Genomic DNA, 15,463 nt, shown 5'->3' on the forward strand with positions numbered 1-15,463 from the left:
AGAGAGAGAGAGAGAGAGAGAGAGACTAGTCCAGGATCATCCGACAAATTTTCATTGCAGAGTGGGGATTCGAATCCAGAACTCCAAGATCCTAGAGTCTGATGTGTTAACCACTATATCACAATGGTCTCGCTACTCTTTTGGAATAGAGGCTGTCAGGAGACCATCTTCAAGCAGCGGCTGATCAATCCTCTCCTGATCCTTTATCATGTGGAAAAGAGAATGAAACCTGTTCAGCCCACAGGAACGAGAAGGGGTGTCCCAAGAGCAAGACATGTGTTTACTTTGTTCCTTCCGCCTGTCATTTCCACTCCATCTCCCTGTCAAGCATATTGCTGGGCCGGTCTCCCACAACATGGACCCAAGTGGATTAAGCCAGCCTTTTCAATTTTAGAAGGGTCTGACGCATACGCAGGCTGTCAATTTCTGCCAAGCACTCCCAGCCCTTAAGGAATTAAAAATTTCGTCACCTTTTCATATGCTTTGCAAAAACAACAATGTAGCACAGATTGCAGCCAAGAGTTGGCTGGGCAGTGTTGTTTTTTTAATTGACTTTTCTATTGTTTGTTGCTTCTTTCCTTTTACACTTGGCTCTACTTCCTAAAAGGCCAATGGAAAACAGAAGAGAGATGTTTAAATATTCTCACAGAAATCCAAATCACTGCCCAGATGTCTGAATTAGCTGCTCTGGATTCCAAAGTGAAACTGACCATCAGAAAGAGAGGCCGCGAATTAGCGTGGCCGTCATTGCCGACCGGGAAAGGACACGCAAAGAGGCCACACCGTTCCTGACCATTACAATTGGGCATGTATGTTTTGCCACACTGACATGAGTATTGATAAAACACAGGAGAAAAGCAATCAGGGTGTGGCTGTGTGAATTTCTGAGCGGCTTGCCATCAAAGTACACAGAAGCATATGCATGCATAGCGCACTACCCTAAAAAGAATCTTGCACAAACTTATCAGAACTCTTTTTCATCCAGTGTTCTGTGGCTACACACATGTCCTCTGGAATCTTGGTAAAACACTGCACCCAAAAATATCTTGATCCAGCAGTACGCCCAACGTATGAAAAATCCTCTTGAAAAAACACTGCTGTATCAACACGGTAGCGTGCATTGATAAAAATGAGAGAGAATCATGTAAATGAACGTAGCAGATGAAAAACTGTGTCAAAATGCACAAGCTCACATTTCAGAATGGATTTTAGAAACTCTCGTAACTGAACCAGAGTAAAATACAGCAGATAGGCCCCCTTCCGCACATGCAGAATAATGCACTTTCAATCTACTTTCAGCGCACTTTGCAGCTGTGCAGAATAGCAAAACCCACTTGCAAACAATTGTGAGAGTGAATTGAAAATACATTATTCTGCATGTGCAGAAGGGACCCTGTTGTTAATTTGCTTGCCTTAACTTCATTATTTTGTTTTAAAGTAAATTGTTGCTGCTCTTAAAGTTAGCGGATTGGCTGTGGATTTGTTTAAATGAGATTGTTATTATGTATTTTATGTATTGTTGGTGTATAGTATGTTGTGAGCCACCTCGAGCACTTTGGGGATGAGGCGGCCTATAAATCCGACCGACCGACCGACCGACAGACAGACAGACAGATAGAGAACTTCTGGAATAAGTAAAATAGGGGCCCATTATACATGGAGCACTTCCCTCGCTCTATGGGCCTCTCTTCCTTTAAATCTGGCACTGATTGTGAGCAATGGAACCAGCCTGAGATCCTTTACTCCTTTCTCCTTCAGCATGAACATCAAAAGAGGCTTTGGTGGGTTTATATTTTCACTGGCAGCATAATTCAGATTTATGGAGGAGAAGTCGATCTATGGCTACCAATCTTGATCCTCCTTGATCTCAAATTGCAAATACCTTAGCAGACCAGGTGCTCGGGAGAAGCAGCAGCAGCAGCAGGCCATTGCTTTCACCTCCTGCAGGTGAGCTCCCAAAGGCACCTGGTGGGCCACTGCGAGTAGCAGAGTGCTGGACTAGATGGACTCTGGTCTGATCCAGCTGGCTCGTTCTTCTGTTCTGTTCTTATAAAATCACAGGAGGAGAGCAGCTAACGGGAAGGTTTTGCCAAAGCGATGCTTGCTGATCCCATTCCAGCAGGAATGAAAAAAAGGTCTTTTACCTGTCTCCTCTCAGGACACTCAATGCACACTGCCTGTGCTATCTTCCCTCCAGCCATTGCTCAGCAGAAACGATGCCCCCTTTTCTCTTTTTCCAACCAGTTGCCAATAATGGCCACGGGGGCATTTTAACACTGTACAAATCTGCTGAGGCAAAATGCACGACCGAAAACCATCCATCCATCCCAACTCCTGACTTGACTACACCTCGTCTGAACACAAGCCAATCAAGCAAGGGCCTTGATCGCTTTCGCTTTCTTTTTTTCTTTTTTTATTGATTGATGGATTGTCCTTTGCAACCGCTGTCATTTAACTTGTGTAATGATTTGCAGCCACTGTAGGAGGGAGACGCTGCCTCCGGGCCTGACAGAGAAGGATCGGGCCTGGCTGTTCTTGAAGCAAGAGGTGTTGCTCCTCAGAGCGCACGGATGCCTCTAAAATGGCCCGAGGGTTCAGAGCTAACACAGTCTCCAGGGGGGGGGGGGGGGTTAATTCCTGTCCTAAAGCGTGGGTTGCCGAATCTTCCTAATAGGGAACAATGGTCCTTTTTTTTTGTTTTCTGAACAGCAAGTCTGTAAGTCAGGTCTTTGGAATGCTTCTCTGTGTGTCTAAAGTGCTGTTAAGTTGTAGCTGACCTACGTCAACCCCACAAGATTTTCAAGAGAAGAGACAAACAGAAGGGATGATGGGATCTGCGTGCAGGGAATGTGAGAGCGGGGAAAAGGTATCTGAAACAGCAGCTCTGCCCCAAAACGAATCTCTTGTCAGAGCAGGGCAGAGCACCAATGGCATAGTGCAGGGGTCTGCAACCTGTGGCTCTCCAGATGTTCATGGACTACAATTCCCATCAGCCCCTGCCAGCATGGCCAACTGGCAGGAGCTGATGGCAATTGTAGTCCATGAATGGTATCTGGAAAACTCCCAAATTGCAGATCAATGTTTATAGTGATTAAGAGCAGATGCATTCTAATCTAGAAGGAACCCGGGTTTGATTCCCTAAGCTGCCACTTGATCTGTGTGTATGCTTATCTGGGGAATTCAGATAAGCCTGTTCACTCCAGCTGAGTGACCTTGGGCTAGTCACAGTTCTTCTGAGTTCTCTCAGCCCCACCTCACAGGGTGTTTGTTGTGAGGGGGGGAAGGAAAAGGAGATTGTAAGCCCCTTTGAGCCTCCTACAGGAGAGAAAGGGGGGATATAAATCCAAATTCTTCTTCTTCTTCAATGTAGAATTGTCCAAAGAATGTACAAGCTTTTCATCCCTGGTCAAGACACTGTTATCCTTTTTGCGTCCAAATCAGATGTGATAGCTCCATTAGCCTGTAAAATGATAAATGGCACACAGGCCAGGTGGTGACTCAGATCAAGGCACCGTGGCAAAGGAATGAGGAGATTTAACCCTTCCAGTTCTACTCAGCGTTGCTAATCAAAACAGGGCTTCCTAAGGCTATAAAGGGGTGTGTGTGTCTTTTTTAACCCTTTAAACTGCAACACTGTGCAGATGAGCAAATCAAACAGGGCTTGAAAGATTACGCCTGGGTTGCAAACTTCAGGCTCGAAAATTCCTGGTGATTTGGAGTAGGGGTTGGAGCAGGGACCCTCAGACGGGCATAATGTCACGGAGTCTATCTTCCAAAGGAGCCATTTTCTCAAGGGTAACTGATCCCCCGTGTCTAGAGATCAACTGTGATTCTGGGAGATCCCCAGGCTGCACCTGGATTCTCATATTGAGTCTGTGAAGCTTTGAAGACACACCATTTAAAATTTTTTGACTACATATACATATAAAAATTTTGACTACATATACATATAAAAATTTTGACTACAACTACATATTGCCAAAATCGACAAGAAAGGCAGGGTTCAATCATGTACTTTATTCAGTAAAAAGGCAGGCCGCCTCGATACCTGCAGAGCAAAACATCCCAGGATATCTTCTTTGTTGTGAGGGGGGAAGGGCAAGGAGATTGTAAGCCCCTTTGAGTCTCCTACAGGAGAGAAAGGGGGGATATAAATCCAAAATGGCGGGCACGATGGAGCAGGCCAGCAGCATTGCCCACAGGTACAAAGATTTCACTCAGATGGGGAAAACAAAACGGGCTGTTCTCTGCATAGCATTGGGGGAAGCGTCTTCATCGTGTCCCAGGGAGGAAAAGATCACTAGTTTTGCAATTTTTGAAAACCTTGGGTTGGGGGGGAAAAAACCCGATCTGAAGACATCCATGTGTTTCCCTGGAGGAGAAAGCAGTGCTGAGTTCCTCTCCAAAACACTTTTTATAACATCCTCAAGATGTTATATTTGTGCAGCGCAGAAAAACCATCAACCATGAGGCGTTACCCTGAATTGTCAATTTTCACTTTGTATTTTCCGTGAATTTGTAGAATTTCCTTGTTATGTAGCACTAAAAATTGATCTTTCTACAGAAGCTGATGATATTTGCTTGGGTGTAATTCAACTTTGTGAGGTGCGCTTTCTCCAGAGGTGGGATCCAGCAGGTTCTCACAGGTTCCCGAGAGTAGGTTACTAATTATTTGTGTGTGCCGAGAGTGGGTTACTAATTGGTGATTTTTTGCCATGTGATTTTTGCCTTAGATTACACCCCTCCTGTCCAAGAAGTAGCATGCCAGAACTTGAAGCAGTCTACCAGGAGGTGCACCGGCGCAAGGCGTGGCAGCCTGGGCGCCTCTGTGTGTGCATTTGTTTCCTCAGCCTCAGGGATCGGCCCAGCGGGCTCGTCCTTGCCACAGCCCCGCCCAGGAATACCTCGTCCCGGAATGCCCGGCCACGCCCCCGTTGTGCCCCGCCCAGCTTGAATCCCACCACCATGGGAACCTGTTACTAAAATTTTTGGATCCCACCACTGGCTTTCTCATTTATAATGTCACAAAGAGGCTGGCAACTTTAATTACACCCCTCTTCCTTTCCTACATCTGAACTGTGTGGCTGTGCACGCAATTTATGTTTTATGGACTGATGGACATTGTTCATCTGTTTGGGTCCTTTCCTAGGAATCTCCACCTATTTAAATACAGGTATTTCCAACCTATCTTGCCGGGCTTAATAAAAACAAACCCTGCTACGTTTCCACTTGTTTTATTATCTGGGGATTCTTCTAATTTGTTCCCAACCGTGGCAAAAATGAGCTCTGCGGCCCATTATTTTATTCAGACTGTGTCTGGTTTTAGCTTATCTTATAGCTATGGTGATTATATCTGACAGCTAATAGCATGATCTGTAGAGGTTTTATTTTTGGACAGATGGTCATTTTACTGTGTTATCATCTTAACTGATAGCGTAGTAAGTGCCTTGACTATTTTGACAGAAAGGCGAGGGGTGCATGCTTTAAAACAAGAATATGTGGCCCTTTGGTGGGGAAGTTGGAGGCTTAATTCGGATTGGGGGTGCAGTTCTGGGGAAAGAGAATATAAACACAGAGATTTGAATTAGCCTATCTTTTCCTTACAGAATTTAAAGCAGCATCGAGGGGTATTTTCAGTTGGCGAACTACTGGCAGGGAGAAGCAAAGGCATTGCTAAGATAGCATTGCAAGGCGCTGCCAAGCAACCAGCAGAAAGCCAAGAGGTGGACACCTGGAAGTGACATCAGTACTGCCCCCCAAACACCACCAAAAATGGCCATTAGGGTGAAAGATAACATCACTTCTGGGGAAGACCCAGATGTGACTTCAGTCCTTTCTAGGAATTGCCAAACATGATGGTTTTAGCATAGTTTCCAGCAATTCCTAGAGAACATAAGAACAAAGCTCTGTAGCTGGATCCAGACCAGAGTCCATCTAGTCCAGCACTCTGCTACTCGCAGTGGCCCACCAGGTGCCTTTGGGAGCTCACATGCAGGATGTGAAAGCAATGGCCTTCTGCTGCTGCTGCTCCCGAGCACCTGGTCTGTTAAGGCATCAGATCAAAGAGGATCAAGATTGGTAGCCATAAATCGACTTCTCCTCCATAAATCTGTCCAAGCCCCTTTTAAAGCTATCCAGGTTAGTGGCCATCATCACCTCCTGTGGCAGCATATTCCAAACACAGAAGTATGACATCACATCTGGGTTTCCTCCAGAAGTGATGTTATGCCATCAGCCCATTGGCTCTCTTTAGCATGATTTTAATAGATTGAATCAATTAATGGATAACCACCTGCAGACCTGCGGGGAAGTCTACCATGGCTATTCACCAGCATCAACAAACTATTTTAAGAGAGGCACAAATCCAAGGATTGGATCCTGCAAGAAACCAACTCTGTCACTATATCTATTCAAGAAACACTCTGTTACAAGAGCGAATAACTCCCATTTTCCAAACCATCAGGGCAGATTCACTTGCTCACTCTCCATTGTCATATAAATGTCCTCACTTGCCATCAATGCCCTTCTGTTCCTGGAACTGGGCAAAAAGATCAGACACAAGATAAAAATGGCCACAAATCTGTCTTCAAGCATGGCTGTATACAGAAACCAGTGGGAGAGCATTTCAGGCAACTTCTGCCCATGGAGAATGATGCACTCTCAATCTACTTTCAATAAGTAGATTGAAAGTAGATTGCAGTAATAAAACTGCAAGGATTGTCATGCCCTTATATAAAGCCGTGGTGCGACCGCACTTGGAGTACTGTGTCCAGTTCTGGTCGCCACATCTCAAAAAGGATATCGAAAAGATAGAAAAAGTGCACAGAAGGACAACGAGGATGATTGAAGGATTGGAGCACCTTCCTTATGAGGAGAGGCTGCAGCGTTTGGGACTCTTTAGTTTGGAGAGGAGACGGCTGAGGGGGGATATGATTGAAGTCTATAAAATTATGCATGGGGTAGAAAATGTTGACAGAGAGACATTTTTCTCTCTTTCTCACAATACTAGAACCAGGGGGCATTCATTGAAAATGCTGGGGGGAAGAATTAGGACTAATAAAAGGAAACACTTCTTCACGCAACGTGTGATTGGTGTTTGGAATATGCTGCCACAGGAGGTGGTGATGGCTACTAACCTGGATAGCTTTAAAAAGGGCTTGGACAGATTTATGGAGGAGAAGTCGATCTATGGCTACCAATCTTGATCCTCCTTGATCTCAGATTGCAAATGCCTTAGCAGACCAGGTGCTCGGGAGCGGGAGCAGCAGAAGGCCATTGCTTTCACATCCTGCATGTGAGCTCCCAAAGGCACCTGGTGGGCCACTGCGAGTAGCAGAATGCTGGACTAGATGGACTCTGGTCTGATCCAGCAGGCTAGTTCTTATGTTCTTATGTTCTTAACGCACTTTGCAGCTGGATTTTACTGTGCGGAATAGCAAAATCCACTTGCAAACAATTGTGAGAGTGGATTGAAAGTGCATTATTCTGCATGTGCGGAAGGGGCCTCAGTCTCCCAGGATGCTTAGCCATTGGCCCCAAAGCATCACAACGTCAACAGAGACCTCAGAAGTGAGGTTCTGCCTGCAAATTTTAGTCTACTCCATCGGGACATAATAAGAGGTCTAGTTTTCTTCTGCATTTCACCGGTAAATGAGCAGAGAATTGTTTGCCAATGATTGCTGTGGTGAATGGATTATCATCTCTTATGTGTTGGTCTTTTACATTGAATGATCTTCCCGCCACCTCCTAGATTACTATTCTGTTTGTGCGTGCGTGTGTATGTGTGCGCGCGTGTGTGTGCTCATCTGCGAATGGAGGATAATACTTCATGCATCTAAAAAAGTGACCCCCTCATTCACAAAAGCTGCTGCTGAAATAAACCTGTTAGCCTTCACAGTGCAAAAAGCCATTTTGCTGATATTCTGGTGCTCGCGACCAGCTTTGAATCCTAAAGGAGGACAGTCCGGGGGGGGGGGGGGGGGGGGGCGGGGAGAAAAAACCAGCTGGTACCACAGAAGCAATAACCCACCTACCCTTTCCCCCACATTAAATTTTAAACCATTGTGTGCACTAATACCGGGGAAACATCACCCACGATAGGCCGAGTAGAATAATGCTTGTGACCAAGCTGGGCTGCAGCATTGGCAACTCCCCTGAGAAGCACACAATAACAACAATAAAATGCGCATTGCAGGGGCCAGCTGCACGGAGACTTTTCAGACAGAAAAAGACAGAGGACGAAAATTGACGCCCGCTGTGCTAAGCAGAGACTGAGCGGGAGAGGGTTTTGCTGCAATCTTTCCGGGTCCTATGCAGACCTGCGAGCAAATCAGGACCGTAATGGAAGGAAGTGCGGCAAATCTGTAAGAAGCTGCCCTGTACCTAGTAAGACCGCTGGCTCCTCTATCCCAACCCTCACCTTTCTTGAGAATCAAGGGGCCACTGATTTTAGCCAGGCTTTAAAAGATAGACATGTGGGCTCCCAATTTGGATCACAACTGCATGAAAAGACGGAAGAGGTTTGACCTTTCGATCGCTGCAGAGTTTTGTTAATCAAAACCAGGTCGGGCTGTTATAAAACAGCGTAGCCAGAGGTGGGATCCAGCAGGTTCTCACCAGTTCCCGAGAGTGGGTTACTAATTATTTGTGTGTGCTGCGAGGGGGTTACTAATTGGGTCTGCTTTTCCGTTAGAAATTCCATTAGGTCCAAAAATCATAAAGTCCTGTTGTTTCCTATGTGGCTGGTTAGTGAAGGTAGAAAACGGGATAATTCTCCCTGTTGGGCTGTTTTTAAAACATGTTTTAGAAATATGGTAAAGTTCCTTGTTTAAGGAAAGTATCCTTCTTTTGATTTCTAGAAACAAAATTAAGTATTTGAAAGTATTAAGTATTTGACAGGCAGTCAATTAGAGGAGAAGTAGTTGTTGGCAGTAGACGATAGGTCGGACTTGCTATAATGAGTTTAAATGATGGACAGAAAGATACCAGCTGGAAATTAGGAACTTTTTTTTTACAGTAAGAGTTTTTTACAGTAACAGAGAAATTATTAATGCCCCGCCCCGGAATGCCCGGCCACGCCCCCGTCGTGCCCCGCCCAGCCCCATTGGCGCTACGCCACTGTTTGAATCCCACCACCATGGGAACCTGTTACTAAAATTTTTGGATCCCACCACTGAGCGTAGCATATAGTTAGAGTACCCGACTGGGAACGGGATGCTACCTCACAAACAGGGTTGCTAGTTCCAGGTTGGGAAATATCTGGAGATTTTGGGGGAGGAGTCTGAGGAGGGTGGGGTTTAGGGAGGGGAGGGACTTCTACCTGCCAAAGCAGTGATTTTCTCCAGGTGAACCTATCTCCGTCACCTGGAGGTCAGTTGTAGTCCCGGGAGATCTCCAGTCACTACTTGGAGGCCGACAACCCTACTTGCAAGGTTGTTGTGAGGATAAGATGTGCGTGGAAGGATCCCTGTGGCGTAAGGACCAAAGCCTTGGGGGTCGGCAGAACTCAAGTAATTTCCCGCGGATAAGATGGAGGAAGGTAGCAAATGCACGGGCCACCTTGAGGGAGGGCATGCTAAAAAATGTGATAGGAAAGTTTTGACATGTGAAACTGGGTGGGAATGACAGGGTTTAAATCCCTCTCCTATCAATACGAAGCTCTAAACCTGAACTTCAAGAGGGGTCCCCCCCCACACCTGTCATCAAGCTTAAAAAGACGCCAAGAAGATGTGATCATGAATAGCCAAGCGTCTGTTTCGAGCATGACTGACAGCATTTGATTGACACCATCTATTTTTATGCCACCCTGCCAATTAAAAAAAATTCCTGAGGTACTTTCCAACAGTTCATATTTTACAAAAATGCTATAAATTTAACAGTATAAATCAAATTGTAACAAACAGGCCACGGTAAACAGCAAGGTAGACTTAAAGACCGGCAGCAACGGGGCAGGCTGGCCCCTTCTTCAGCAGCGTGTGGTCCAGGGAATTGCTTTGCCTCTTTCATTTGGGGGGGGGGGGATTACTTTTAGAAAAGGGTAGAATGTTGATATAACTGTAATAACTGCAATATCAAAGTGAAATTTAAAAGACTAAGCCAGCAATCTTGACTACCAACTGTAATGAGACCTGTGCCTTTAAGTATTCGTGGGCGAAGTTAAAACAACCATGCCCAGGAAAGTTCTCTGAAGAAAGGCTGCGTGGCTAGGAGTGACACAGAGAAATGCGAGGAGAGCCCACTGCAAGCCCACTGTGCAGTGAAGAGTCCCAGGTTAAGCGTTCCATGCATAATGGGCCAAAGTGTCAGACTAGGACAGTGATGGCGAACCTTTGGCACTCCAGATGTTATGGACTACAATTCCCATCAGCCCCTGCCACCATGGCCAATTGGGCTGATGGGCCAAGGGGCTGATGGGAATTGTAGTTCATAACATCTGGAGTGCCAAAGGTTCGCCATCACAGGACTAGGACCTGGGATTGAAACTCAGGTTAGAATTCACATCTGCCACAGAAGTTGACTGGGACATCTCGGGCCAGCCACTCTCTCTACACCTCACCAACCTTCTACTGTTGATATTGTGGAACAAGTACAAGGAACAAGAGGAGAATGACAATGTTAGTGGCTTAGATTACCATTGAAGAGAAAAGCAGAGTACAAATAAATACATAAATAAATGGCCCATTCCATTGTCCTTTATCTGGCACTTTTGGGAATAGAATAAGAAACCTGCCAAATGTGAAGGATGTTCTCAACTGTCCAATGGTGATCTTTCGCCTAGTATCTGGGCAGGATTAACTTTTAGGGAAAGTATACTACGGATCAGGCTATAGATTGATTGATGTATTCCTAAAGTTGGTCCTAGATCATTGGAAGACAATATTATGAGTACCCCAGCCATCGAGCAGCACAAAATTGATTGGACGCCTCACTGGTTCAAAACTCAGCAGCCAGATAGGCTGAGAGCGTTTGAGGTGATCATATTTTGCTACCACAAAAAGTTCCCTTCCTCTAATTTGGCACTGGATACCATTCAAAGTTCTGGTTTTGATGCTACCTATCAGGGGCACCAGGAAGGCACTTTTTCTGGTATGGAGAAAGGACTCTGGGCACCCTGCCTTTGGCCACAGGCAAGAGGTTTGTGAATGTGTGGAGAGAGGTAGGAATGGCAACATGTGTCAAATTGTTAATAGATGCCTCCCACCTCACATCCCTCAGCTCCAGAGCAATCAACGTGTGGAAATGTGTTGTGACCTCCCTCCCCACAACCCAGTGCTCAGTTGAGTTCTCAAATATGGAAGCTATACATACATGCTAAATACATGCATTGGCCCCATTCACACAACATAGGGCCCAAACATGTTGAAAGGTCTGTGGGCAGCACACCCCCCCCCCCCATTACACAATAATATTAGCAGGCTCTTTGCATGCATGATTTTAATGTGTGAATAATTAATAACACACACACAAACACATATATAATAATAGGCTTGATATTTCTGTTTGCAAGTAACATCATACCACCATCAAAAAAAAGCAGACAGAGGGCAAACCTACCGCAGCGTCAGAGATGGAGACTCCTCGATGGGACTCTATTGTTGGTCTCCTAACAACTCCGATGGTGAGATGTGCGTGGAAGGTCCTTGTAGCATATGACCAAAGAGCCTTGAGAGACCAGGCAGAAGTCAAATGCATTTCCAGCAGGCTTTTCTTGCAAGAGAATACTTCCCTACCAGAGAGATTGGGCCTCTTTGGGGACTCTCTTGACCGCACGGGTCAGTTCATGAGCCCCGTCCAGTTCTTCCAGCAGACGATCCTAGGTCAAGGTTGACCCCATTCCTTTGGTTGTTAGCAGCATTCTTAGAAGACACAGTTTCATCCTCTTTTACTGTTCCCTGACCGTTTTGGGTCACGCCATCAGGGCCCACAGCAACCGTCAATAGCAAGTGCTTTCACTCTTTCGGCAAGTTCCTGTCTGGAGTATCTTTACAAAACATCTCTTGGGCTTCACCGTGTGGTATCAGCCAGAGAATCTCCCATTCTCAATTCCTCCTTGTTTTGGGGGGAAGTTCCTCAAAACTTCAGTGCAGACTGTTTGGCTTTCACAGCTCATGGGAAGCATGTGCATCAGAGACTCTGCCGGCATGAATTTCTGGAAAGAATCACAACAAAGGTAAAGTTAAGCAATGGTGTAGCTTTACGACTTCTCAATAACTTGCCAATGTGTTCCATGTGTATCCTATCTTTCCATTGTCAAAGCTACTTCCAAAGACACATCAAGTGGGCAACCTATATGTTCCCTGTTATGCCACGCGGATGTGTGGCCCCATGGCATCACCATATTGGTGCTACACTTGAATGGATGAGCCGCCACCCAGCAGGGGAGCTCTCCTGGATCTGACTCAGTTCCATGCAGCACTTTGGAAATTCTTGGCGCAGCAACCGGAGAACCCCTTAACAGTGGGTGGGATCCAAAAATTTTAGTAACAGGTTCCCATGGGGGTGGGATTCAAACTGTGGCGTAGCGCCAATGGGGCAGGGCGGGGCACCGATGGGGGGTGTGGCCGTGGCATCCTGGGGGCGGAAGGGCATTCCAGGGTGGGGCTGTGGCAAGGACACAGCCGGTGCACCCCGGTCCTTGGGCAGGAAATCGAATGCAATGCAGGCGCAGGCTGCCACGCACGCCGGTGCACCTCCTGCTAGACTGCTTCAAGTTCTGTGTGCTACTGCTGAGGAGGAGGGGGTGTAACTAAGGCAAAAATCACGTGGCAAAATCACTAATTAGTAAACCCCTCTTGGCAATCACACAAATAATTAGTAACCTACTCTCTAAAGGGAACCAGTGAGAATTCTACTGGATCCCACCTCTGCCCTTACAGGGACTATTGGTGGACATCTCCATTTTAGTATACAGCTTAAGAACTCACAAACAATCATGCAGCATTAGATTAAAAATCCATTTTAATCTGTCATCCCATTTTCAGTAGTGGTCCAGCCAGATGTTTCAAGGAAGTCCAGGAGTTCTTCTTGACTCTTGCCCACAATATTTAGAACTCAGAGGTAGACCAACTTTTTGTACCACGGTTAGCTCGATCTCATCTGATTTTCAGAACCTAAGCCGGGCCAGCCTTTGACCCTTTCCGCACAAACCTTTTAAAAAAAACATTTGAAGGCAGGAAATAAAAACGTTCCCTCCATGGAGTTCCACCTTTGTTTTTCCCCCCTTCTGCCAAATGTTTTTTATTTCCAGCTCTCAAAAAGCGTTTTCAGCCCGGATATTCTTTTTTAAAACTAGTTCTTCCCAGGCTGAAACGTTTTCAAACAAGCAAGCTCCAGTTGCTGTGCCATCTCTTTAAGATGTTTCCCATATGCCTTTCTGCCATCCCCAAACTTCCCTCCTCTAATTGCACCCATTTTCTGAGCTCACTCTCCATTTCCCCCCCTCATCTGTTTATTGCCATCATTTCTAAGTGATCTTCTTTATTCTTGGGGAGAAGCGGTATTTTACGAGAGTATAGAGAATCTCAGCACAAAGCTGTGAAGCTCCTTGAAGCCATCAATTCCCATTCAACCTTCGTTTAAAAAGGTGGGGGGCGGATAGGTAATGGCAGCCATAAATCATTTTGAGAAGGTGAGTGCAGACATAACTTGTGGTAAAGAGGAGAATTGAACAGAGTTTTCTAAATGTTTTTTTTAAGTTATTTGTGTGGACAGAGCCAGTGGTGGGATTCAAATAATTTTAACAACCGGTTCCGGTGGTGGGATTCAAATAATTTAACAAGTGGTTGCTTTACAAGCACCATTTTAACAACCGGTTCTGGCCGAAGTGGTGCGAATCGGCTGAATCCCCCCACCACTGGACAGAGCCCTGGGTAGTATAGTGGCACTCTAGGAGCCCTCTCTGTGGGCACACACAAACAGAGTGCCCCCGCACATCTAGGCTGGCCCTGGGTCACGCTGGGCTCAATTATTAGCATTAAACCTAAGACCTAGTTTTGGGGAAGCAGTGTAGGTAACCCTGTTAAGCTGTTGTTAAAAGCCCCAACTGATTTTCATGGGAAGAAAATCCTTGTGAAAGAAACTCCTTTACCTGGGGTAATTGCTTCGGTTTGCTGGCAATGGGGTTTGCTTCTGAGTAAACCCTCCTAGGGTGGTAGATTCAACGCATTGGAAGAGTTGCCAACGGTTGCTTCAAAGCAAAACTACTAACTGCCACCAAGCTTACTCCACGATGGTGCAACACACATGCCTCGAACGGCAAACTGTTTTTCTAAACTAAAACCTCAGTATTCAGGTTAAATTGCCATGTTGGCACTTTGGGCGACAAATAAGTTGGGTTTGGGTTGCAATTTGGGCACTCAGGTCTTGAAAAGGTTCACATCACTGGTATATGGGTGGGAAGTCCAGGGTTGTATTGCAAAGGCCAGTAAAGGCAAACCAGCTCTAGTAATCTCATCATTAAAACCCTGTGTGGCTGTCGTATGTTAGCTGCGACTGGAAGGCCCTTTCTACTGCCAACGAAGACACAGTCATCCCTCAGTCATGCCTGGATTGAGCTTGGTTTCTAGCTGACAATCTAATACTCCCACATAACAACTCAGTTTTAATTATCATTTAAAATACATTTTGATTCCTGGGTCATAACTGCAAAACAAAACCAAACAAAAATGCTAACTCTTTTTTTTTTTTAAGACTGGGAGAACGAAGAAGTTTCACCCCCTGCCTGCTTGAGAAAACCAACTGGGCTGAAAAGCACAGTATGGTAAAATAAACAATCCATGTAAGAGCATTCGGCAAAGGCAAATTGAGAAGCTCCATCTATGGAGGCCCAGGTTACAAAACATCATAGCCAGAGTGACATTTTCCCATGTTCGTCAGGCTAGGCAGCTGCTGCCTTACTCCGTCTCAATTTCTATTGTATAAATCTGTTCCAGAGAAAGATGATATTCAATAAGTTGAGGTGCAGCAGTTGAAAAAATTGTATGCTTCCATATTAGAATATTGTCCTGAACCAATATGGGAATTATCATTCATTTTCACACACTGCCTTTTGTCAAAACCACTATTTTGTGTCTTACTGAACATGGGACTCTTTAACACAAGAGCATTTACGCTAAATTTATTTTTTTCCTTTCAAACAGATGGGGGTGAGAAGGGCTAGGTGCAGGCATTAAGACCCAGGTGGGGCATTTTACAACAAAGAACATCCAGTATGCTTTGTTCTGTGGTGGAGGAGTATACAACTCTACAACTATCTTTCTGTGGGACAGAGTATAGCCATTAGTGATCCATGAAACTGTCACCTTCCAGGTTAGACTACTGTAATTCGCTCTGTGCAGGGCTACCCTTGAGCCTGCTTCAGCAACTTCAGCTGGTTCAAAATGCAAGGTCCTTATTTTTTTTATTTGTTTACACATTCTCTCTCTCTCTCTCTCTCTCTCTCTCTCTCTCTCTCTCTCTCTCTCTC

This window comes from Sphaerodactylus townsendi, linkage group LG16 (genome assembly GCF_021028975.2).
Source record: "Sphaerodactylus townsendi isolate TG3544 linkage group LG16, MPM_Stown_v2.3, whole genome shotgun sequence".
NCBI lineage: Eukaryota > Metazoa > Chordata > Lepidosauria > Squamata > Sphaerodactylidae > Sphaerodactylus > Sphaerodactylus townsendi.